This window comes from Apium graveolens, chromosome 3 (assembly GCF_009905375.1).
Source record: "Apium graveolens cultivar Ventura chromosome 3, ASM990537v1, whole genome shotgun sequence".
NCBI lineage: Eukaryota > Viridiplantae > Streptophyta > Magnoliopsida > Apiales > Apiaceae > Apium > Apium graveolens.
The window spans coordinates 180,771,232-180,795,594 of NC_133649.1; positions in this window are offsets into that span (position 1 = coordinate 180,771,232).

Genomic DNA, 24,363 nt, shown 5'->3' on the forward strand with positions numbered 1-24,363 from the left:
TACTACAGCTGGTCCATCAGGACATGCCCCTCAACAAACTGTTCACAAAAGTGAGATAGTCAAGAAGTTTGTTACAGGGGAAGCACCAGTACCTTGGAGTGAAACTCCTAGAGGACAGGAGTGGACTAAGGAGTGGAACACAACTACTTTTGTTCCTTCTCAATCGATTCTTGCTGAGCACTTGGCAAAAGCTGATGAGATGCTAATTAATGATGATTTTAAGACACAGCTTTGAGTCACTGCATTGAGTACTAGACATCTTCAAGGTCTACATTCAACAACTCATGCAGAGGTGCATAAAATTCAGGAAGAATTGCTCAAGCAAGAAATGACTAAGAAAATTGACAAGAAAACTTTTTTCCAACCTACCTTTGACAGAGTTGCTTATATTGAGAAGACCCAAGAGAAGCAACAGTCTCAGATTGATGAAATTTTGTAAAATCAAGCTTCTCAGCAATCTCAACTCGATGAGATCCAATCCTCAATGGAATTGCTTGTCTTTCTTCTTTTACTTGCTGATGCCAAATAGGGGGAGAAAGTACTTGAGTCCAAATGCAAAACTGTTAAGACACTGAAGGGGAAGGATGATTAAAAAGATGACCAGGGAAACTCTGAAATGGGTGGAGGTCATAGTCAAGGTAGAGGTCTCTCATCAAGAAGAGCTGAAGCTACAAGTCATAGAACAAGTTCTGATACTGGAAAAAGAATTACTTCTGATACTAGTAGAAGGATAAGTTCTGATGAACTTTTGGATCTTGATGAAGAAATTTCAAGACAGTTATTTCTTAAAGAAAATCCAGGAATGGACTTTGAGAGTCTATTGGAAGAAGAAGCTAGACTTAAGTCAGAAAAAGTTGACTCTAAATATGAAGCTTCTTTTGGTAAAAAGAAACTTCCAAAGGCCAAAGGCATTGTGATAAAAGAAAGGACAAATATTGAGGCAACCAAGGCCAAATCACAATTACAGATAGATCCAAGGTCCAAGGGCAAAGAAAAAGTTGGTGAACCTATAAAGGTTTATGTGCCTCCTGTGGATGAAGAAATTTCTGTTGAAGATGCTGATCTTACTCTGACTTCAAGAAAGATTTCTAAGACAACCTCTGACATGGCTCAAGTTGTTCAAAGTCAAGATTTAGTTAGTTCTGATATTACAAAGAAGCAAGTAACCTCTGACATAGCTCAAGTTGACTTGATATCAGAAGATAAATCAAAGGAAACCTCTGACATTCCTCATGTTAAATCCTCAAAGTTACTCCTACCAGGATTCACCAAAGCCAAACAGACTCAACCTTTGAAGACTGCAGCAAGTGGTTTTGAAGCAAGAGTGGTTACTGGAAAGGAAGCAAGAGATAAATCTGGATTGGGTAGTGCTGATGAAAGAAGAGTACAGAACACAACCAATGATCCAACTTCCTTAAGTGAACTAGGTGTTGGAGCAACTCCTGAAAGATTGAATCAACTAGAATCTATACAGATGGTTTATCATACCTACTTGAAAGAACACGTCTTGTTATACTTCATGACAGATGGTAGGGTTTACCATATAAGGGAAAATGCTATTCCACTGAAGTATTTTGAAGAACTGGAACATGTTTTATTTTTACTTCAAGTGAATGACAGAATAACAGAAAGTGCTGCAAACTATTTGAAGACTCAAATTCAGAGACAGAAAAGGCTTTATTCTGTAAAGTCTGACAGCACGTATCTTCCAAAGTACAGAGATCACAAGGGTGATATTGTTGAGATGAAGCCTAACTCTGCTAAGATTATAACTACCTTTCTAGGTTATAAGGCTATAGAATTCAATCTTGAGTCTGATAAAGCATATTTGATCAAACTGGATCAGGACATAAGGAAAGCTAGTATAAATGATCTCAGAGCTACTATCTTCCAAACTGGTGAAGATTTTGCAGAACTTAAAGATGCTAAAAGGAGGATGATTGATGAACTCAGATATGCTGAGAGATGTTTGTTAAAGAACTATCTCAAAACAACTCCTGACATCAGAGAGATCAGAAAGTGAAGCCAAGTCAAGATCTACAACTACTCAAATTCTGATATGTATACAGACTTAAGTTGTTATCAGAAGTTAAAGTTGGTAAAGCTTTAAGGACTGTAAGTTGTAGTTATCTAGTCAAATTCTCATGCATTTATACTTAATGTTTTTTACATCATCAAATATCTGTTAAACTTGTATATTATGCTAATTTACAAGTTGGGAGAGATTGTTAGATATATTTAATAATGTCATGACTAATATGATTTATGTTTAGTTTTCAGATATTACTTAAACAGGATAAATCAGTACTTAACTGAAATCAGCACTTATACTGAAGTCAGAACTTAAGTCATCAGTACTTAAGGTTCAGGAGATATTTATCAGAAGATAATATAAGGACTTAAAGGAAACGTTCAGATAAGGAAGGCGGCTGATTGAAGAAAGAGAAGATCGAGACAAATGTAAGAAGAGATATGCATGAAGAAGGAATTTTATGAAGAATAGAATACTTGGAAGAAAAGATATCTGATTGATATATTTTTAGGAAGCAGAATTATATTCCATATCAATTAGCGATTATCTTGTAACTGTGTAGTATATAAACACAGACATAGGGTTTACACTATAAGTGTTATCATCATCGAGAATATTATTAACTGTAACCCTAACAACTCTCGTGATACTTGTTCATCACTGAGAGAGGACAGTTCCGTATTGTAACAGAGTTTATTGCTTTGAATAAAGTTTGTTTTCTGTTCCTTGTGTTATTAGAATTCGATTTGATTGTGCTATACACTGTATTCAACCCCCCTCCTACAGTGTGTGTGACCTAACAGAGGAGATGTCAACGTCAAGAGAGTTGACACACATAACAACATAACAGACCCTTTAACAAAGCCACTTTCTCAAAGTCACTTTGATCGTCATAAAGACAAGATGGGTATTAGATACCAGAGTGATTGGCTTTAGTACAAGTGGGAGATTGAAAGAGATGTGTCCTAAGTCCAATCATGTATGATGATTTTGGAATAACTTTTATGTAATCTGTTTTGATTTCATTGATATTAATAAAAGACTTGTTTTGGTTTTATTGCGGGTTTTATCTATTTAAGTGTTTAAATAAGATATACCATAGTTTACAGTAAAGCTTTTTATGGATTATGATGATATCATAATAATGAGACCTAGAAGATGATACTCTGAACTTAAATATTTCCTGGTCATAGGATTACTAACTGGTAATTAGTAATCTGCAAAGATCGATACATACTATGCTTGCTTCATTATGAAGGATGTCTGTTCTCATAGACATTTGTGTGGTGACACTATAGCTAGTATGTAGGTGCTTATTATAAAATAAGTTCACTGAACATGACTCACAAAGCTGAACAACTGATGGAGTTCACTCACGTGTCAGCAGATGTTCACATAGTGATAGTTGTACAAGTATCCTTAGACTTGAGGTCATCATAGTCATCTTGTGTATACTGAACTATACTTTGGTTTAGTTCTTAGTCTCTAGGGACAATAATAAGGGCTCTACTGGGTGTAGGAATTTGTACACGAAGATAGTGTATGATCAATAAAGGATCTACCCCTTCCAGTGAAGGAAGAGAATGTTCAATGTTGATCCACTTATGCTAGTTCAGGAATCTCTGGCCAGAGTGAATGAAATTAGAAAGGAGTTTCTAATTCACATTAATTAGAACTAAGCATAGTGAATGGGAAATCATATGATTAAATAAGATAGGCTTGACACAAGTTCCATGCCTTGTATTTAATCATGACATTGCAGGGTAGAAGGAATTGATTGTACGGTAACTATTCACTGAATAGGTTCTTGGTATTCTAAGCAGTGAATTCGTATTATCTGGATAGTCGCGATATGCTGAGAAGTATCCCTCACGATGTAGAATAAATATGATTAATTTATTAATTAATCATATTTAATAAATTAGAGAATTTATATAAATAATGATAAAATAGTTTTATTATTATTTATTTCTACTACCGGCTTAATATCGAACCTACAGGGTCACACCATAAAAGAGAATGATTTAATGGTGGAGGAATTAATTAATAATGGCTGGTAATTATTTATTTGTGAAATAAATAATTAATTAGCAAATTTAATAATTGATTAAATGAGATTTAATTAATTATAAATTAATTAGGAAAAGTTCTTAATATTATTAATTAAGAATTTAATTTTGGAAATTAAATCAAGTGAGAGAATTATTTTTCTAAAGTGTTTAGAAAAGGGATTAATGATTAAAAGGTGTTTTAATTATTAGTTAATTGGTTAATAAGAATAATCAATTAAAGGGTTAATAATAATAATATTTTATGGGAAAATTTTCAGATGAAAATTTTGCCTATAAATATAATATTATAAACCCTATTTGCCTGAACCCAAAAAATAACAAACCCTAATTCTAAAGTAGAAAAATAGGGAGGCAACTAATTCTCTTAACCTCTTCCTCCCTCCATTATTTTGATCTCTTGGTGGATACCGGTGGAGTGCTTCACACTTGAGGAGCAGCTGCTAGGGATCTCCGCTCAACGTTCTTGGATCGCTTTTAAAGGTTAGAAATCGATCCCATATGATTTAATCACGATTTGTATGCCTTTATTTGGATTTTATATCAAGAAAATTGTTTTACCATGCTTCTGTGATGTATAAATTCCTACAAAATGAATTTCTTTATCATTCTTTTCTCTCTCAGACTGAACCTAACGAAAGTGGAAGAAGCTCTTCAAGATGCTGATTGGGTGCAAGCAATGCAGAAGAGTTAAATGAATTTGAAAGAAATAAAGTCTGGACCCTAGTGCCAAGACCAAGGAACAGATCAGTTGTTGGTACAAAATGGGTGTTCAGAAACAAAACTGACAGTGATGGCATAATTACAAGGAACAAAGCAAGGCTGGTTGCAAAAGGTTACTCTCAACAGGAGGGAATTGATTATAATGAAACATTTGCACCAGTTGCTAGATTGGAAGCCATAAGGATATTTTTGGCTTATGCTGCTCACAAGAAGTTTAAAGTCTTTCAAATGGATGTGAAAAGTGCTTTTCTTAATGGAGAATTGGAAGAGGAAGTATATGTTGAACAACCTCCGGGCTTTATAGATCCCAAATTTCCCAATCATGTCTAAAGGCTTGATAAAGCACTTTATGGCCTAAGTAAGCTCCAAGAGCATGGTATGAGACTTTAGCTCAGTTTCTTCTGGAAAGTGGATTTAACAGAGGAACTATTGACAAAACACTGTTCTACCTCAACCATGGAAAGGACTTACTTTTGGTGCAAATATATGTTGATGATATCATTTTTGGTTCTACAAATGACAGACTTTGTAAGAAGTTTGCCAAACTGATGCAGTCAAGATATCAAATGAGTATGATAGGAGAACTTAACTATTTTCTGGGCTTTCAAGTCAAGCAGAATGAAGAAGGAACTTTTATTTGTCAATCAAAGTACACCAGAAATTTGTTAAAGAAATTTGGAATGTAGGATTGTTCAAGTGCATCCACTCCTATGGCCACTGCAACTAAGTTGGATAAGGATACTGGTAAATTAGTAGATATTACTGATTACAGAGGTATGATTGGCTCACTACTCTATCTAACTGCAAGTAGACCTGATACCATGTATGCTACCTGTCTTTGTGCAAGATTTCAAGCAGATCCAAGAGAACCTTACTTAATAGCTGTGAAAAGAATTTTCAAGTACCTTAAGGGTACAACTGATCTGAGATTGTGGTATCCTAGAGAATCAGACTTTAAGCTAATAGGTTACTCAGATGCAGATTTTGCAGGATGCAAAATTGACAGGAAAAGCACAAGTGGAAGCTGCCAATTTCTTGGAGGCAGATTGATTTCTTGGTTTAGCAAGAAACAGAATTCAATTTCCACATCAACTGCAGAAGCAGAATACATTGCTGCAGGAAGCTGTTGTGCACAGATTCTTTGGATGAAGAATTAGTTACTGGATTATGGGTTAGAATTTTCTAAAATCCCTATTTACTGTGATAATCAAAGTGCTATTGCTATGACAGGTAATCCATTTCAGCACTCAATGACAAAGCACATCAACATTAGTTACCATTTCATAAGGGAACATGTGGATGAAGGTACAGTGGAATTGCATTTTGTTCCCACAGATCAACAACTAGCAGATATCTTAACAAAACCACTGTGTGAAGCTACTTTTACAATATTGGTAAATGAACTTGGAATGGTTTCAGGTTCTTTCTCTAAATCTGCTTAGTTTATGTTCTGATACATCAGATTTTATGATCAGTATTTACAGATATTACTATCTTTGTGTATTCTGTGTTTAAATTAAAAATTGCTTAAGTGCTGATTATTGTCTGATGTGAATTTCTAAACTCTGATAGTGATATGAATGTTTTCCGTGACTATTCAATCCAATGAGGATAACTATGCTAGATGCTGACCTAGTAGTCTTTAATATACTAAAGATCCCATGTTTGAAGTAATTGTTTATGTGGAAATCTTTTAACATAAGCAAATTCTGATATTGAGCTTAGTTGAAGTTTACTTTGTGTATCTTATTACTAAGTCAAAAACTAGAATAGTGCTTCTTATCTGTTTAGTTCTGATGTTAGTAAATCTGGTGGATATACTAAGTGCTGATAAGCCTCACTTATCAAAAGAAAAAGAAAAGAAAAGTAATAAAAATCAGATACTCCTTTGAGATCTAGAGTAAAAATATGGAAGGGAAGACCCAAGTGCATTACTGGTATTAAGTAATATGCATTAGAAAAGCAAAATAAAATTTTCTTGGTGACTTTTCACACTCTATGATTACTGGAGAAATACTCTGATAACAGCATAAATTCTAATAAGCAGTCGTGACTCACTTACACTGAGAAGCCACTGTAAAATAGAATTTCAAAAGATGCATAAAATGAGCACAAAATAGTTGAGGTGGACTCATGCATGAACTCATTCTAAAGTAGACGTCAGAATAATGACAAATTTTGAGCAAAGTTCTTAGTTATGCCTTATTTCTAAGATGTACTGAAGTGAATCAGACTTTACTCTTTGTCTGATATTTAGCTTAATACACACACTTACACTCCATATGAATGATGAAAATTACCGTGGTGATCAACGTTGTTTTAGATGAACAGTCTATGTGTCAGTTTTCATAAATTTTGAGGACAAGTTCTGATGATTAAGTTTCGATAAAACCATATCAGTATTTGTGTGAAGAATTACAGGAATACACATTCACTTTTCGAGTTAAGGAGCCATATTCTGATGACTTTTAAATCCTGATAATAATCAAGTTTTGATGTTTACATGGCAGTATTTATTTACTTGGTCTATTTTTGGTCATTACTTGAATGATAATATTTTTACAGAATATTGGTTAATGTGAGATAAAACAGTCATAATTATTATGGGTTAATGGTTAGCGTGTATGTCTTGAAAACCTACATGCGCACAGTAATAATTATCATATCCCGTGCCCATTAACTCTGGCTTTAGATATTTTACTGACTGTTATTATTACACATCAGTCTAGGGAGTCGAGGGGTCATTATTTTTACTTGTACTGTTTAACCAACCCTCACGTCCCTTAGTATTCTATTGCCTATTTAAATAACTGATCATTCATCAGTAAAACCACATATGTTCATTTCTCTCAAACAATGGCACATTTCAGTTGGTTTTACTCTTATAGCACATAAACTGTGACCATTTTTCGAAATGGAATTCCGACTTCATATCTTATCAACAAATTCCATTTGTCATCTGGATTCAACTTCCAGAGAACATTAAAAATGATCTGTTGTTTTTCCAAAGAGAAGCTCATCTTCGTATTCTTAGACAGCAGGAGAAAATCATTCGTCTTGCTGTTCTCTTTGTTGAAAGTAGGAAGAAGAATTAATTGGTATTCATCCGTTTCTCTTCACCGTTAGCTTTGTCAGTCTTCTTAGACTAGGACTAAGGCTGTTGATATTAGGAATCGTAGAATAAGACTATCTTGTAAATTTTGCATGTGATTGATAAATTTCATCGAATGTAATCATCTGATATATCAATGAAATTTTCTTTAATTGCAAGATTTGTTCTTTGTTTCTCAAATTATGTGACTGTGCATGTTTAATTGCAATTTATTAATCTTTACTTCATCGACTTTTAATTTTATTTTGTGATGAATGTTTTGATTAAATTCTGTTGATTTGAGAAAACATCTGAGGAACAGGTTCCTATATCAGATAATGTTATTGTAGAAGCTGAGAAGGTTTCTTCTCAGAAAGATACTGTAACTGGGAGTTTTAGGCCCCTCAAAAGGCATAGAAAATTAATTTCTGATGATAAAACTCCTACAGTGTATCCACCTTTGAGGAAATTAAAGAAACAGAGAGCTCATAGGGACATAGTTGAGTCAGATTCAGATGTAGTGGAAGCAGCTAAGGAAGGGGATCGGGAATCTCTGATCTCAACAGAACCAGTTGTTATTAAATTACTTCCTTCTGCACAAACAGAAACTGCACAACCAGAAACTGCTCAAGCTAAAATACCTACACCTTCTATGTCACCTATAGTTGATCCAGTACATACTGAAGAAACAGGTACAAGTGCTGAAATTGATATTCATAACCTGATTGTACCTGAGGTTTTGTACTTGGAAGCTCCACCAATTCAACTCACTCCACCAACAACATCAATTTTGAATGTTGATCAGAAGCTGGCTGTAGATCAGAATTTAGAGGATAATCTTGAAGCCTCTATAGCCTCACATACTGCTATTTATCAGAGGATGCTGATACTACAGGATCTACAAGTTCTGATGCTACTAATGAAGAAACTACTGGTGAAGCTGCTGGTAATTTAGATGCTAATGCAGCTGGTCCATCAGGACATGCACCTCAACAAACTGTTCATAAGGCTGATTTAGTCAAGAAGTTTATTACAGGGGAAGCACCAGTACCTTGGAGTGAAACTCCTAGAGGAAAGGAGCGGACTAAAGAATGGAACTCAGTTAGTTTTATTCGTTCTGAAAAGATTCTTGCTGAGCATCTTGCAAAAGCTGATGAAATGCTGATAAATGATGATTTCAAGGCACAACTGAGAGTTACTGCATTGAGTACAAGGCACCTAAGGTCAACACTCAATAACTCATGACAAGGTGAATAAAATTCAAGAAAACTTGATCCAGTAAGATATGAATCTGAAACTTGAAAAGAACAGATTTTTCAAGCCAGCCTTTGACAAAATTGCCTATATTGAGAAAACTCAGGAGAAGCAACAAGCTCAAATTGAAAAAATTCTGAAGAATCAGGCTTCTCACCAAAGTCAACTCAATGAGATCCAATCCGCAGTGGAATTGCTTGTCTCTCTTCTATTACCTGCTGATGCCAAAAAGGGGGAGAAAGTGATTAAGTCCAAATGCAAATCTATTCAGACACTGAAAGGAAAGGTTGATGGAAATAATGACCAGGGAAACTCTGATAAGGGTAGAGGTCAAGGTCAAGGCAAAGGACTTTCGTCAAGTAAAGCTAGAATTACAAGTCAAGGAACAAGTTCTGATACTAGGAGAAGAATAAGTTCTGATACTGGTAAAAGGATAAGTTCTGGTGAATATCTAGAACTTGATGAAGAAATTTTAAAGCAGTTATTTCTTAAAGAAAATCCAGGAATGGACTTGGAGAGTCTAAAGGAAGAAGAAGCTAGACTCAAAGCAGAAGGTGTCAAGACAAAATCTGAAGCTTCTGTTATTAAAAAGAAATTTCCAAAACCTAAGGGTATTAAGATAAAGGAAAGAACAAGTTCTGATGCAACCAAGGCTAAATCACAAATGGAAATTGATCCAAGGTCCAAGGGCAAAGAAAAAGTTGATGAACCTGTAAAGGTTTATATGCCAGTTATGGATGAAGAAATAATTGATGAAGAAGCAGATGCTAATCTTACTCTGATGCATATGAAGATTTTTCAAACAACCTCTAACATGGCTCATGTTGTTCAGAGTCAAGATTTAGTAAGTTTTGATATGACAGTGAAGCAAGCAACCTCTGACATAACTCAAGTTGGCTTGATATCAGAAGATAAGGAAAAGGAAACCTCTGACATTGCTCATGTTAAACCTTCAAAGATACTCCTACCAGGATTCACTAAAGTTAAACAGGCTCAACCTTTGAAGACTACAAAAGGTGGTTTTGAAGCAAGAGTTATTACAGTAAAGGAAGCAAGAGATAAATCTGGGTTGGGTAGTTATGATGAATGAAGAGTACATAACACTACCAATGATCCAACTTCCTTAAGTGAACCAGGTGTTGGAGCAACTCCTGAAAGATTGAATCGACTTGAATCTGTACAAATGGTTTACCATACCTTCTTGAAAGAACATATCTTGTTATATTTTATGACAGATGGAAGGGTTTACCAGATTAAGAAAAATGTTATACCACTGAAGTATTTTGAGGAACTGGAACATGTTCTATACCTACTTCAGGTGAAAGACAGATTAACAGATAGTGCTGCAGGATATTTAAAGTCTCAAATTGAAAGACAGAAGAAGCTTTATTCTGTAAAGTCTGACAGAACATACTGTCCCAAGTACAGAGATCACAAGGGTGATATTGTCGATATGAAGCCTAACTCTGCTAGTATTATAACTACTTTTCTGGGTTATAAGGCTGTGGAATTCAATCTAGAGTCTGACAAGGCATATCTGATAAGACTAGATCAGGAGATAAGAAAAGCTAAGATAAATGATCTCAGAGCAGCTATTTTTCAAACTGGAGAAGATACAACTGAATTGATAAATGCTAAAAGGAGGATGGTCAATGAACTTGTATATGCAGAGAGATGTTTGTTGAAGAACTATCTCAGGACAACTCCTGATATCAAAGAGATCAAAAGAAATTGAAAATTGAAGCCAATTCAAAGATCTACAACTACTTAAATTTTGAAGTTTATACAGACTGAAGTGGTTATCAAAAGTTAAAGATGGTAAAGCTGAAAGGACTGTAAGTTGTAGTTATCTAGTCAAATTCTCATGCATTTGTACTTAATGTTTTTGACATCATCAAATATCTGTTGAACTTGTATATTATGCTAATTTACAAGTTGGGGGAGATTGTTAGATATATTTGATAATGTCATGTGTAATATGATTTGTGTTTAGTTTTCAGATCTTACCTTACAGGACAAATCAATACTTAACTGGAAATCAGCACTTATACTAAAGATAGAACTTAAGGTTCAGAAGATATTTATCAAGAGATAATATCAGGACTTAAGATGACTTTCAGATAAGGCAGGCGGCTGATTGAAAGGAAAGAAGATCGAGACTAAGACAGAAAGAATTGTGCATGAAGAAGGAATTCTATGAAGAATAGAATACTTGGAAGAAAAGATAACTGGTTGATATATTTTAGGAAGCAGAATTATATTCCATATCAATTAGAAGATTATCTTGTAACTGTGTAGTATATAAACACAGGCATAAAGTTTAAACTATAAGTGTTACGATTATCAAAGTTATTATTCTTTGTAACTCTAGCAGCTCTCGTGATAATTTGTTCATCAATGAGAGAGGACAGTTCCATATTGTAATAGAGTTTATTGTGTTGAATAAAATCTGTTTTCTGTTACTTGAGTTCTTGTATTCGATTTGATTGTGCTAAACACTGTATTCAACCCCCTTCTATACAGTGTGTGTGACCTAACACTTTATATGGTTAAAAACTAGAAAAAATACCTTTACATCCATTTCCAGTTATGTTCAAAAATATTAAATTTACATTTTGTATTTATTGCTTAAAATAGTGACAGTTACAACAGACATTATAAGGGCAATACGCGTAACGATTTCCAGTTTAATTACGTTAAATCCATTTACCAACAACCCAATACTCAAATACTCATTATTGAATAAAATTTCAGTTTATAAACTCTAGGTAAACTTTACCAACATCAACTCATAACAATCAACCATGAAAACCTAACTTTTTACAATCCAACTCAATGATATACTTAAACATAACTCAAACTCAATTTTATAAGTTAAGTAAATCAAAGGGTGGATGATGTTTATGACTTTATTGAATCTTGTTACTACTTAATAAAGTCCTAAGATCCTTGATGAGACCTCGTTCTAACTTTAGGAGCCTTAAACTTCCATGAAAATCAAGAAAACTAGTAAGTGATTTTTAGATTTAATATTCACCCTCAACACTTTAAACATTTTTCATAAATTTAAAATTTAATGAATGGACTTGAAATTTAGTACGAGCCTTACATATGATATGGAGGAGTTGTGGTGAAATATTTGTGATTTTTGAAGCTCTAAAACTTGAGCTTTGAATTTTTCTTCTTCCTAGTTCTTGAAAATTTGAATTGGAGCTTGGAGAGAGAAAGAGAGTTGATTGGCTTGCTTCTTGGAAGTGTAGTGGAAAATAGGTTACTTGTGAATATAGAAAGTGTGTAGGATAATATGCACCCAATTTTCCAAGGTTAGGCTTAGTTAGGTGCCTCATTTATCAAGGCTTACATGATAAGCTCCTTTAATTCATGTTTAATGAAATTTATTTATTTTTAATAGGTTCCTAAGTTATTACTTGTTGAATAAATTTATAAATAATTAATTTTCCTAGGTTATCACTTGGTCACTTGCCATCTTACATTATCTCGCATTCGTTTACGTACGTTTAAATCAATTCACATAAACGCTACGTCGAATAATTCCGCTTATCGTAGATTCTTACCATTTTCTGTACTCGTACTTGGTTATAAGTTATGGAATTCCGGTTCTCATTATTCTCTTAGTCTTAATGTAATTCTCGTATTCCTTGATGGCTCGTAAAATAATGTCATTCGAACTATTGGTTTCTCCGAAAACTAACGACTTTTACATACACTCATTTGTTACATATTATTATAATATAAACTCAAAAACTTAAATTAAATACTCGTATAGGTCACAATTTTTTTTATTAAATCGCAAGGTTACTATTCATAAAGGTCTTTTACCAGTGTCAAAAATACAAGTTTTTACATAAGAGCCTTTGATTCACTTTGAGGATTTGAGAAAGTTGTCTGTCTTAAATTGAAAAATAAGCTTGTGCAGTTAGAGTGTGACATCCTGCCTTGTACTTTGTATCATCCTTCTGATGTATTCACAAAAGATCTTCATGTAGTATCCAGCTGTACTTATAATTCACTCATATTACTTTATTTTCTTACATTAGGGGCTTCCCTGGCCCACACATCTCACACCCTTACCATCACCTTCTAAGGTGGAACATGTAAGGGATTAGTGCAATAAAACACAACAGAAAAACAAAAATTTTGAATCCCTACTGCAGGATCTATCTATAATGAATGAATAATTATGGAGAATAGATGTTTACCTTAATAAAGCTTTCCTTCTGACTGTAATAGGCATTCTGATCTTGATGAACCAACACAGCAGCCCTCCTTTCCGAAGATCTACTCTCCAAAGGTGTCCACACGAATGTTTGATCGTCCAACAATCACCGGAGCCGGTACTAGCCGATTTGGTTGCCTCCTACTCTCTCTCTCTCTCTCTCTCTCTCTAGCCTCTCTAAGATGTAGAGCTGCTAGGGTTTTTCTCTAAAAACGTGATTAACTTCTAACCCTAAAAATATACATCTTAATGTGTACATAGGGGAGAGAGGATTAAGGCCTAACCCTAATCTTAATGGGCTTCTAAAAGGACCCATTCTGATTTTGGGATTATATTATTATTAAATTCAAATTCTAATACATATACAATTAATCAAGTCTCACTTAATTAATTTAATAAATAAATTCAAAATAATATAAATAAAATATTTAAATTCATAATTTAAATAACACTCTGTTTAAATGTTCTTTATGTGTGACCCTTTAGGTTATTATTACGTTGGCAATAATTTTATTTTCCAATAATAAAATTATAAAGAATGAGTGGCATATAGTAATACATCATTGCTCCTCAAGTAATAATAATAATTGGTGATTCAATTAAATCTTTCATAAATAATGTACAATATAATATAATCCCTTTAGCCTTATATTATAGATCAAACTCAAGGCATGCATTGTGTCATCCTCTGTTAAAGTTTAATCTTTCTTTCCTTGATCAATGAGTAAACTATTAAACAAATCAGTATTTGAGCACGACCATGCATTTTACAGTCTTACTCAATCAAGAGGCTAATAATATCACTCATTTAATATAGGAGGGCTAAATCCTATCTAGATCATTCATATTTCTTATACGATTCATAATATACCCAATGACTACTTTTATGATTACCCGATCAAGGATAACTTTCAATAGTATCAAAGTATATTAATTCTCGTAAAGAAATATAATGATTTCAAGTCTAAGGACCAATACATCATTATCATTGTGAGATTAACTTATGACACATTAAACATGTAGGATCTCACAACGGGTCAATCCAGAGCCATGAATTTAATACATGTGCCTGTGTTTTGACTTTAGTATCACCATACATATGATCAATGAGATGTGATCATCAGTCGACAAATACAGTAGTCTCAACGTATTTATTATCATCCCTTAACAATAATACTTGACTAGGGACCTTTAGGAATAATAATACTATTCTCATAATCTCATTTCTAGGTCACGTACTTAGAGATATAGATTTACATATCATATTCCAAGGACATTTATTAATCCAACATTTTATCGCACAAAATGAAGATACAATAAATTACTAAAGAATAATCCATAGAATCATAATTAATAATCCAAATGTTTCATAATATAAAAATAATAGTGTTGTCTCTAGGACACAAACACTAACAATCTCCCTCTTGCACTAGAGCCAATCACCCATGTATCTAATACCCATGGAACTAGTATGACCTTCGTGCTTTTGCTGCGACAAAGCCTTAGTCTGTGGGTCTGCAACATTATCATCCGTATGCACTTTACATATATGTATATCTCCTCTTTCATTAATCTCTCAAAGAAGGTGATATCTTCCAAGTATATGCTTTACCCGAGAATGGGACCTTGGTTCTTTATCCTGCACGATGGCTCCATTATTATCACAATAAAGATCAACTGGATCTGTGATTGATGGAACCACACCAAGTCCCGTTATTAATTTCCGTATCCAAATAGCCTCACTGGCTGCTTCACTGGCAGCAATATACTCAGCTTCCATTGTAGAATCATCTACTATCTCTTGCTTTGAACTCTTCCAGCTTAAAGCACCTCCATTAAGGCAAAACACAAAACCTGACTGAGATACTGAATCGTCTCTGTCTGTCTGGAAGCTGGTGTCAGTGTAACCCTTTACAATCAACTTCGCATCACCTCCATACACCAAGAATGGATCTTTAGTCCTCTTTAAGTACTTAAGAATATTCTTGACTGTTGTCCAATGACCCTCACCTGGATTAGACTGGTATCTGCTCGTCATGCTCAAGGCATACGAAACATCAAGACGAGTACATATCATCACATACATTATAGATCCAATTGCCGAAACATATGGAACTTTGCTCATACGGCCCTTATCATCTAATGATTAAGGGCACTTCTCTTTTGAGATCAATATCCCATGAGATATTGGGACATATCCTCTTTTTGCCTCTTACATCCTAAAACGATGCAATACTTTATCATTGTATGTACTCTGACTTAGGCCGATTAATTTCCTTGATCTATCTCTATAGATCTTGATTCCTAATATATAGGTAGCATCGCCTAAGTCCTTCATCAAGAAACTATTTCCCAACCAAGTCTTTACGGCCTGTAGAGAAGGTATGTCATTCCCTATTAGTAATATGTCATCTACATATAGTACTAGGAATGCCACATGGCTCCCACTTACCTTCTTTTAAACTCATGGTTCATCTTCATTTTGAATAAATCCAAATTATTTGACTGTTTCATCAAAATAGCGATTCCATCTCCTTGGGGCTTGCTTCAATCCATAAATAGATCGAAGCAACTTACGTACCATCTTAGCAAACTTGGGATCGATAAAACCCTCATATTGTATCATGTATACATCCTCTTCAAGGCTCCCATTTAAGAAAGCGGTTTTGACATCCATTTGACAAATCTCATAGTCATAGTAAGAAGCTATTGCTAGCAAAATCCTGATGGACTTGACCATAGCAACTGGTGAAAAGGTCTCATCATAGTCTATACCATGAATTTGTTTAAAACCTTTTGCCACTAGTCGCACTTTATAGGTCTGTACTTTACCATCCATGTTAGTTTTCTTCTTGCAAAACCACTTGCACCCTGTAGGTTTTACCCCTTCAGGTGGCTCAACTAAAGTCCATACATTATTTTGATACATGGATTCCATTTCGGATTTCATGGCCTCTAGCCATCTCTCGGAGTCTGGACTGTTCATAGCTTCTTGGTAGGTAAGAGGCTCATCATTTTTATGAGAATTACATCATCATCTTGAGTTCATAGAAATCCATAATATCTCTATGGCTCATGACGAGCCCTACTAGATCTACGAGCAATCTGTGTTTCCGGAGCAGGAACATTTTGATGTACTTTCTGCCCACTTTCCAACTCTAGTTCAATGTTATTTTGTACAACTCGATCTTCATCGAGATCTATAGTCCTCCCACTAATTTTCTTGGAAAGTAACTCTTTTTCAAGAAATACAGCAGTTCAAGCAACAAACACTTTGTTCTCGGTAGGATTATAGAAACTATACCCTTTAGTTTCTTCAGGTTATCCCACAAAATAACATTTATCTGATTTTGGTCCTAGCTTGTCAGACACCAAGCGTTTCACAAACGCTTCGCATCCCCATACTTTTATAAACGACATGCTGTGATGTTTCTCAGTCCATATCTCATATGGAGTCTTTTGAACTGATTTAGTTGGAAATTGGTTTAGTGTATATGCAGCCGTTTCTAGAGCATAACCCCAGAAACTTACTGTAAGATCTGATAGACTCATCATCGATCACACCATATCCAACAAGGTACAATTTCTCCTCTCAGAAACTTCATTCCATTAATGCGTTCCAGGAGGAGTAAGCTGTAATAGGATACCACACTCCTTCAAGAAACCTTTAAACTCGAGGCTTAAGTATTTTCCTCCACGATTTGATCGAAGAACTTTTATACTTTCCCCTGTTTGCTTTTCCACTTTTGCCTTATATTCTTTGAAATTTTCAAAATAATCGGATTTGTTCTTCAAAAGATACACATATCCATATCTACTGAAATCGTCAGTAAATGTAATTTAGTAAAAGCCACCTCTTGCTATCGTACGCATTAGACCACATACATCACTATGTATAAGTCCTAATCGTTCGGTGTCCCTTTCACATTGTCCAGTAAAAGGAGCTTTAGCCATTTTGCCAATGACACAAGATTTGCATTCTTCGTATGATTCAAAATCAAACTTATCCAAGTAAACATCTTGATGTAATTTGGAAATGCGTTTCTCATTTATGTGAGCTAAATGACAATGCCAAAGGTATGTTTGATTTGAGTCTTTCATCTTAATACATTTATTATCATTATTTATGTTATAGACAGGAGTATCTAAATCAAGAACATATAAACTATTAAACAAACGTGCAACCACATAGGTAACATTATTGAATGAAAAGGAACAACTATTGTTCTGAATCAAAAATGAAAAACCTTTCTTATCCAAACAAGAAACCAAAATAATGTTTCTGCAAATCGGAGGCATGTAAAAACAGTTATCTAGTTCTAAAATGAGCCCAGTGTGCAACGATAAGTCCCTACAACTAAAGCATCAACCTTTGCTCCATTGCCAACTCGTAGTCAACTTCTCCCTTCGCCAATGTCCTACTTCCCTGCAGTTCCTGCACATTTATACAAATGCGAGAACCACATCCAGTATCTAATACCCAATATGTAGAAGTAGACAAATTGACTTCTATAACATATGCTAGGTCACACACACTGTAGAAGGGGGTTGAATACAGTGTTTAGCACAATCAAATCAGATTAAAGAACTCAAGTAATAGAAAACAAACTTTATTCAATATAATGAACTTTGTTACAATATGGAACTGTCCTCTCTCAGTGATGAACAAATATCACGAGAGCTTTTAGGGTTACAAATGAATATTATTCTCGATAATGATAACATATGTAGTGTAAACCCTATGTCTGTGTTTATATACTACACAGTTACAAGATAATCGCTAATTGATATGGAATATAATTCTGCTTCCTAAAATATATCAATCAGATATCTTTTCTTCCAAGTATTCTATTCTTCATAGAATTCCTTCTTCATGCATATCTCTTCTTGCGTTTATCTTGATCTTCTTTCCTTTCAATCAGCCGCCTTCCTTATCTGAAAGTCTCCTTAAGTCCTAATATTATCTCCTGATAAATATCTCCTGATAACTTAAGTTCTGACCACTTAAGTTCTGACTTCAGTATAAGTGCTGATTTCCAGTTAAGTACTGATTTGTCCTGTTTAAGTAAAATATGAAAACTAAACACAAATCATATTAGACATGACATTATCAAATATATCTAACAATCTCCACCAACTTGTAAATTAGCATAATATACAAGTTTAACAGATATTTGATGATGTCAAAAACATTAAGTACAAATGCATGAGAATTTGACTAGATAACTAAAACTTACAGTCCTTGAAGCTTTACCAACTTTAACTTGTGATAACAGCTTCAGTCTGTATACACATCAGAATTTGAGCAGTTGTAGATCTTGACTTGGCTTCAATTACTTATCTCTTTGATATCAGGAGTTGTTCTAAGATAGTTCTTTAACAAACATCTCTCAGCATATTTAAGTTCATCAATCATCCTCCTTTTAGCATTCTTCAATTCAACTGTATCTTCACCAATTTGAAAGATAGCAGCCCTGAGATCATTTATTCTGGCTTTCCTTATGTCCTGATCCAGTTTGATCACATATGCCTTATCAGACTCAAGTTTGAATTCCACAGCCTTATAACCCAGAAAGGTAGTTATAATCTTAGAAGAGTTAGGCTTCATCTCAAAAATATCACCTCTGTGATCTCTGTACTTGGGACAGTATGTGCTGTCAGACTTTATAGAATAAAGCTTCTTCTGTCTCTGAATTTGAGTCTTCAAATAATTTGCAGCACTTTCTGTTAATCTGTTCTTCACTTGAAGTAAGAATAGAACATGTTCTAGTTCTTCAAAATACTTCAGTGGTATAGCATTCTCCCTTATGGGGTAAACTCTTCCATTTGTCATGAAATATAACAAGATGTGTTCTTTCAAGAAGGTATGGTACACCATTTGTACAAATTCAAGCTGATTCAATCTTTCAGGAGTTGCTCCAACACCTGGTTCACTTAAGGAAGTTGAATCATTGGTTGTGTTCTGCACTCTTCTTTCATCAACACTACCCAATCCAGATTTATCTCTTGCTTCCTTTCTTGTAACAACTTTTGCTTCAAAACCACTTGCTGCAGTCTTCAAAGGTTGAGTCTGTTTAGCTTTAGTGAATCCTGGTAGGAGTAACTTTGAGGATTTAACATGAGCAATGTCAGAGGTTTCCTTTAACTTATCTTCTAATATCAAGCTAACTTGAGCTATGTCAGAGGTTGCTTGCTTCAGTGTCATATCAGAACTTACTATATCTTGACTCTGAACAACTTGAGCCATGTTAGAGGTTGTTTGAGAAATCTTCTTTGAAACCAGAGTAAGATTAGCATCTTCAACAGATATTTCTTCATCCATAGGAGGCACATAAACCTTTACAGGTTCACCAACTTTTTCTTTGCCCTTGGACCTTGGATCTATCTGTATTTATGATTTGGCCTTGGTTGCCTCAGGATTTACCCTTTCTTTTATCACAATGCCTTTAGCCTTAGGAATTTTCTTTTAAACAATAGAAGCTTCAAATTTGGAGTTGACTTTTTCTAACTTAAGTCTAGCTTCTTCTTCCTTTAGACTTTCAAAGTCCATTCCCGGATTTTCTTTCAGAAATAATTGTCTTGAAATCTCCTCATCAAGTTCCAGATGTTCATCAGAACTTATCCTTTTACCAGTATCAGAAGTTATTCGTCTCCCAGTATCAGAACTTGTTCCTTGACTTGTAGTTCCAATTCTACTTGATGAAAGAACTTTACCTTGACCATGACCTCCACCTATTCTAGAGTTTCCCGGGTCATCTTTTCCATCATCCTTTCCCTTCAGTGTCTTAATAGGTTTGCATTTGGACTTAATTACTTCCTCCCCCTTTTTGGCATCAGCAGGTAATAGAAGAGAGACAAGCAATTCCACTGAGGATTGGATCTCATTGAGTTGATTTTGATGATAAGCTTGATTTTGCAAAATTTCAGCAATTTGAGACTGTTGCTTCTCTTGGGTTTTCTCAATGTAGGCAATTCTGTCAAAGGTAGGTTGGAAAAACCTTTTCTTTTCAAGTTTCTAATTCATATCTTGATGGATCAAGTTTTCTTGAATTTTATTCACCTTGTCATTAGTGATGGAGTGTTGACCTTGAAGGTGCCTTGTACTCAATGCAGTAACTCTCAGCTGTGTCTTGAAATCATCATTTATCAGTATTTCATCAGCTTTTGCAAGATGCTCAGCCAGAATCTTTTCAGAAGGAATAAAGGTAACTGTGTTCCACTCCTTAGTCCACTCCTGTCCTCTAGGAGTTTCACTCCAAGGTACTGGTACTTCCCCTGTAACAAACTTCTTGACTATCTCAGCTTTATGAACAGATTGTTGAGGTGCATGTCCTGATGGACCAGCTGCATCAGCATCTATATTTGTAGCAGCAGCTTCACCAGTAACTTCATCATTAGCAGCATCAGAACTTGTAGAATCAGCATCAGCAGCATCCTCTGATAAAAGAATAGTATGAGAGGCTATGGAGGCTTCAACATCATCCTCTAAGTGCTGATCTCCAACTAAATTCTGATCAACAGCCATATTCTGATGCTCACCTAAAATTTGATCTTCAGTATCTAGATGCAGAGAAGGTGTTGTAGGCAATTCTGGATTAAAATCAGCATCAAGAAGTGGTGTTGGTGGTGGAGTGATTGGAGCTGGTGGAGCTTCTAAGTACAGAACCTCAGGCACAATCAGGTTGTGAATATCAATCTCAGAACTTGTGCCTGGGTCTTCAGTATGTACTGGTTCATTTACAGGAGACACATGAGGAGTAGGTGTTCTGTCTTGAGTAGGTTCTGGTTGTGCTGAAGGAAGAAAATCAACAAAAATTGGTTCTGGTGGGATCAGAGATTCCTGACCCCCTTCCTTAGCTTCTTCTTCCAGAGTTTCTCCAGAATGTGATGATACACTGACAGGCCTCCTGGCTCTTTGCTTTTTATGTCTCTTTGAAGGTGGAGAGACTTTGGGAGTTTCATCAGAATATATCCTTTTAAGCCTTTTGAGAAGCTTAGAACCCCCAATTCCAGTATCCTTCTGAGAAGAGACCTTCTCAGCTTCTTCAACAACAGGTTCTGAAACTGGAACCTGTTCCTCACTGTCTGACTCATCTCTCAGAACAATCCTCCTTATCTTCTGTTGTGTTTGAGGTACAGTCTTTGTCCTCTTGGGCTTTGAAGATGAAGGTCTCACATTATGTGCTGATGATGTAGGTTGAAATGTATGTGAAGGTTTGAAATATGTTCTGATTGAGGGTTGAGTAGGTTGAGGTTGAGAAGTTTGAGGTGTAAGTGTGGTATATTCTGATGGTTGTGCTGGTGGGTTGAACATCAGGGTAAACAGATCTGTAGGTGTGAGGATCAGCATTTACCAGGATCTGTTTTACAGACTGAGGTATCTGTAAGTGTCTAACCACTTGTTTCTTTATGTCAGCATTTAACAGGTCATTAAAAGCCCATTTTTCAAGTTTAAAAGGTGGAATTAAATCAGTGGTAGGTTGGGCTTCATCAGCACAGCAGAAAATATATATAAGCTGACAGAATCTAGCAAAGTACACGACATTCCTATCTTCTGTCATCCTATCCCCTATGAAACCTAGCACAACACTTGCAAAATCAAAGTGAGTTTGATGAATAAGAGCATACCCGATGTGCTGACTCGTAATTGGAATGGCATCAAAGTTGGAGCACTTATTGGCGAATGCCTTAGTGATATAATCGAAGAAAAAGTTCCATTCCTTCCTGATTTTTGCTCTTTTCAATTGTCCAAGCTTTCCCAAACTGCCCTCATAACCCAAACTGGCCATGAACTGCTGTAGAACAGGTTCCTCCATTATGGAAAAAATGCAGCCTTCTGGTAAGTGGAGAGCTTTACGAACTGCTCCAGGAGTAACCACATGCTCAACATCATTCACTTCAAACACGATGCTTGGAGTACCAGTAGCACCACCATTATCAAAATGCCCAGTCCGCTAGAACGTCAGAACTTGTTGGCTTGAAATGGCTTGAGGTTGGGTCAAAGCATACCCAATCTCACTATTTGCTAGAAAATTTTGCATAAAGTGCAAATCAGATGGAGCTTTAGCCTTGTTCAAGATTGCAGCATAGTTGTTAGGTACAAACTTTGCTCCATCTACAATCAAATCCTTGGGTGCCATGAGAAATAATTGAGAAATTAGGTTGCCTGTAAGGTGTTTTATAAAATGTCTGTATGATAAATCGTCAGTAGTTGTGAGAGAGAATAAGAGTAACAAGAGACAGATAAATTATGAAAGTGAATAAAAGATTTTACAATCTTTTCTCTCTTTTACTTATACACGGTAAAAAAATAGTCGTTTGAGACACCTTTCAGACATGCAGCAGTAAAAGATAATTAATGGGCATGGGTATTCAGTAATCATTACTTATCACATGCAGTTTTTCAAGGAGAAAAACCGTTTCACTTACCAAGTAATCCCAGTAATCAAGGACGTGCAGTTTTATTTTAAATTTTAAAAACAAACTGTTCCCACTAAATAAATGATTATTACTGCTTTACCAATATTCTGTAAAAATATGACCAATGAGAGAATGACCAAAAACAAACCAAGTAAACAAATACTGCCACCTCAGAATCAGAACTTGATTTGTATCAGAGCTAAAAAGGTCATCAGAATATGGTTAGTATCAGGATTTAAAATGTCATCAGAATATGAAATGACGCACAAAATCTTGCAAAAAGATAAAATTTCATTAATATATCAAGCAAATACATTTCATGAAACTTAAATTACATGCATAAAATTACAAGATTGCCCTAGTCTAAAATGCCTAACATCAACAGCTTTAGTCCTAGTCTAAGAAGATCCTATCGACTAGTTCCTGTTGCTGGAGACGAAAAGCACTGCAAGACGGATGATCCGTTCTTGCTGACGGAGAGCTTCTCTCCTTTCTTCTTCCAATCTATCAAGATGGAGATGATACTCCATTGATAAAAACAAGAGTTCGGTGTGAACCTCTTGTGGAACCGAATCTCAGAGTTCATCAGGAATGGCAGTGACATGCCACTCCTGCTGCCAGTAAGCACAACTCAACTCAATAGTGAAAGTTTTATAATTCAAGAACATGTTGAAACGAACCATTTTTGTTGATATGAATACAAAGAGAGTGAGTTTGTGAGAAGGTGAAGGATGTTGTGGCTGGAATGAATTATTGGTTTAAATAACTAATAGAATACCAAGAGACGCAAGGAATATTAAATAGTTACAGGTAAGAGTAATGATACCTCATCTCCCTAGACTGATGAGTAATAATGCCAGCCATTGGAAGCTTAAAACAGGAGTTAATGAGCACACGAAACCAGTAAAAATTACTATCCATTTACGAGTACCACTAACCCAAATTATGTTGACTATTAATATTTCACCCAAACATATTCTGATTTTAAATATGACTATTTCATATTTTAACCACAAATAAGTTAAGTAAAGAATCATGATTTAATATAGAACTTAGACTTATATCAGAACTTAACAGTCATCAGAACATGATTCCTTAACTTGAAAAGTGAATGCCTATTTCTGTAATTCTTCACACAGATTCTGATTTCGTTTCTTCAAAATCTAATCATCAGAATTGTTATCATTACTTGTCATCAGAATTTATACAAGTGACACTTAACCTGTTCATCTAAAACCACATTTATCACCACAGTAATTTTCATCATTCATATGGAGTGTATGTGTGTGCAGTAAGCTAAATATCAGATAAAGATTAAAGTCTGATTCACTTCAGTACATCTTAGAAGTAAGGCATAACTAAGAACTTTGCTCAAAATCTCTTAGTATTCTGAGGTCTACTTTAGAATGAGTTCATGCATGAGTCCACCTCAACTATTTTGTGCTCATTTTATGCATCTTTTGAAATTCCATTTTACAGTGGCTTTTCAGTGTAAGTGAGTTACGACTGTTTATCAGAATTTATGCTATTATCAGAT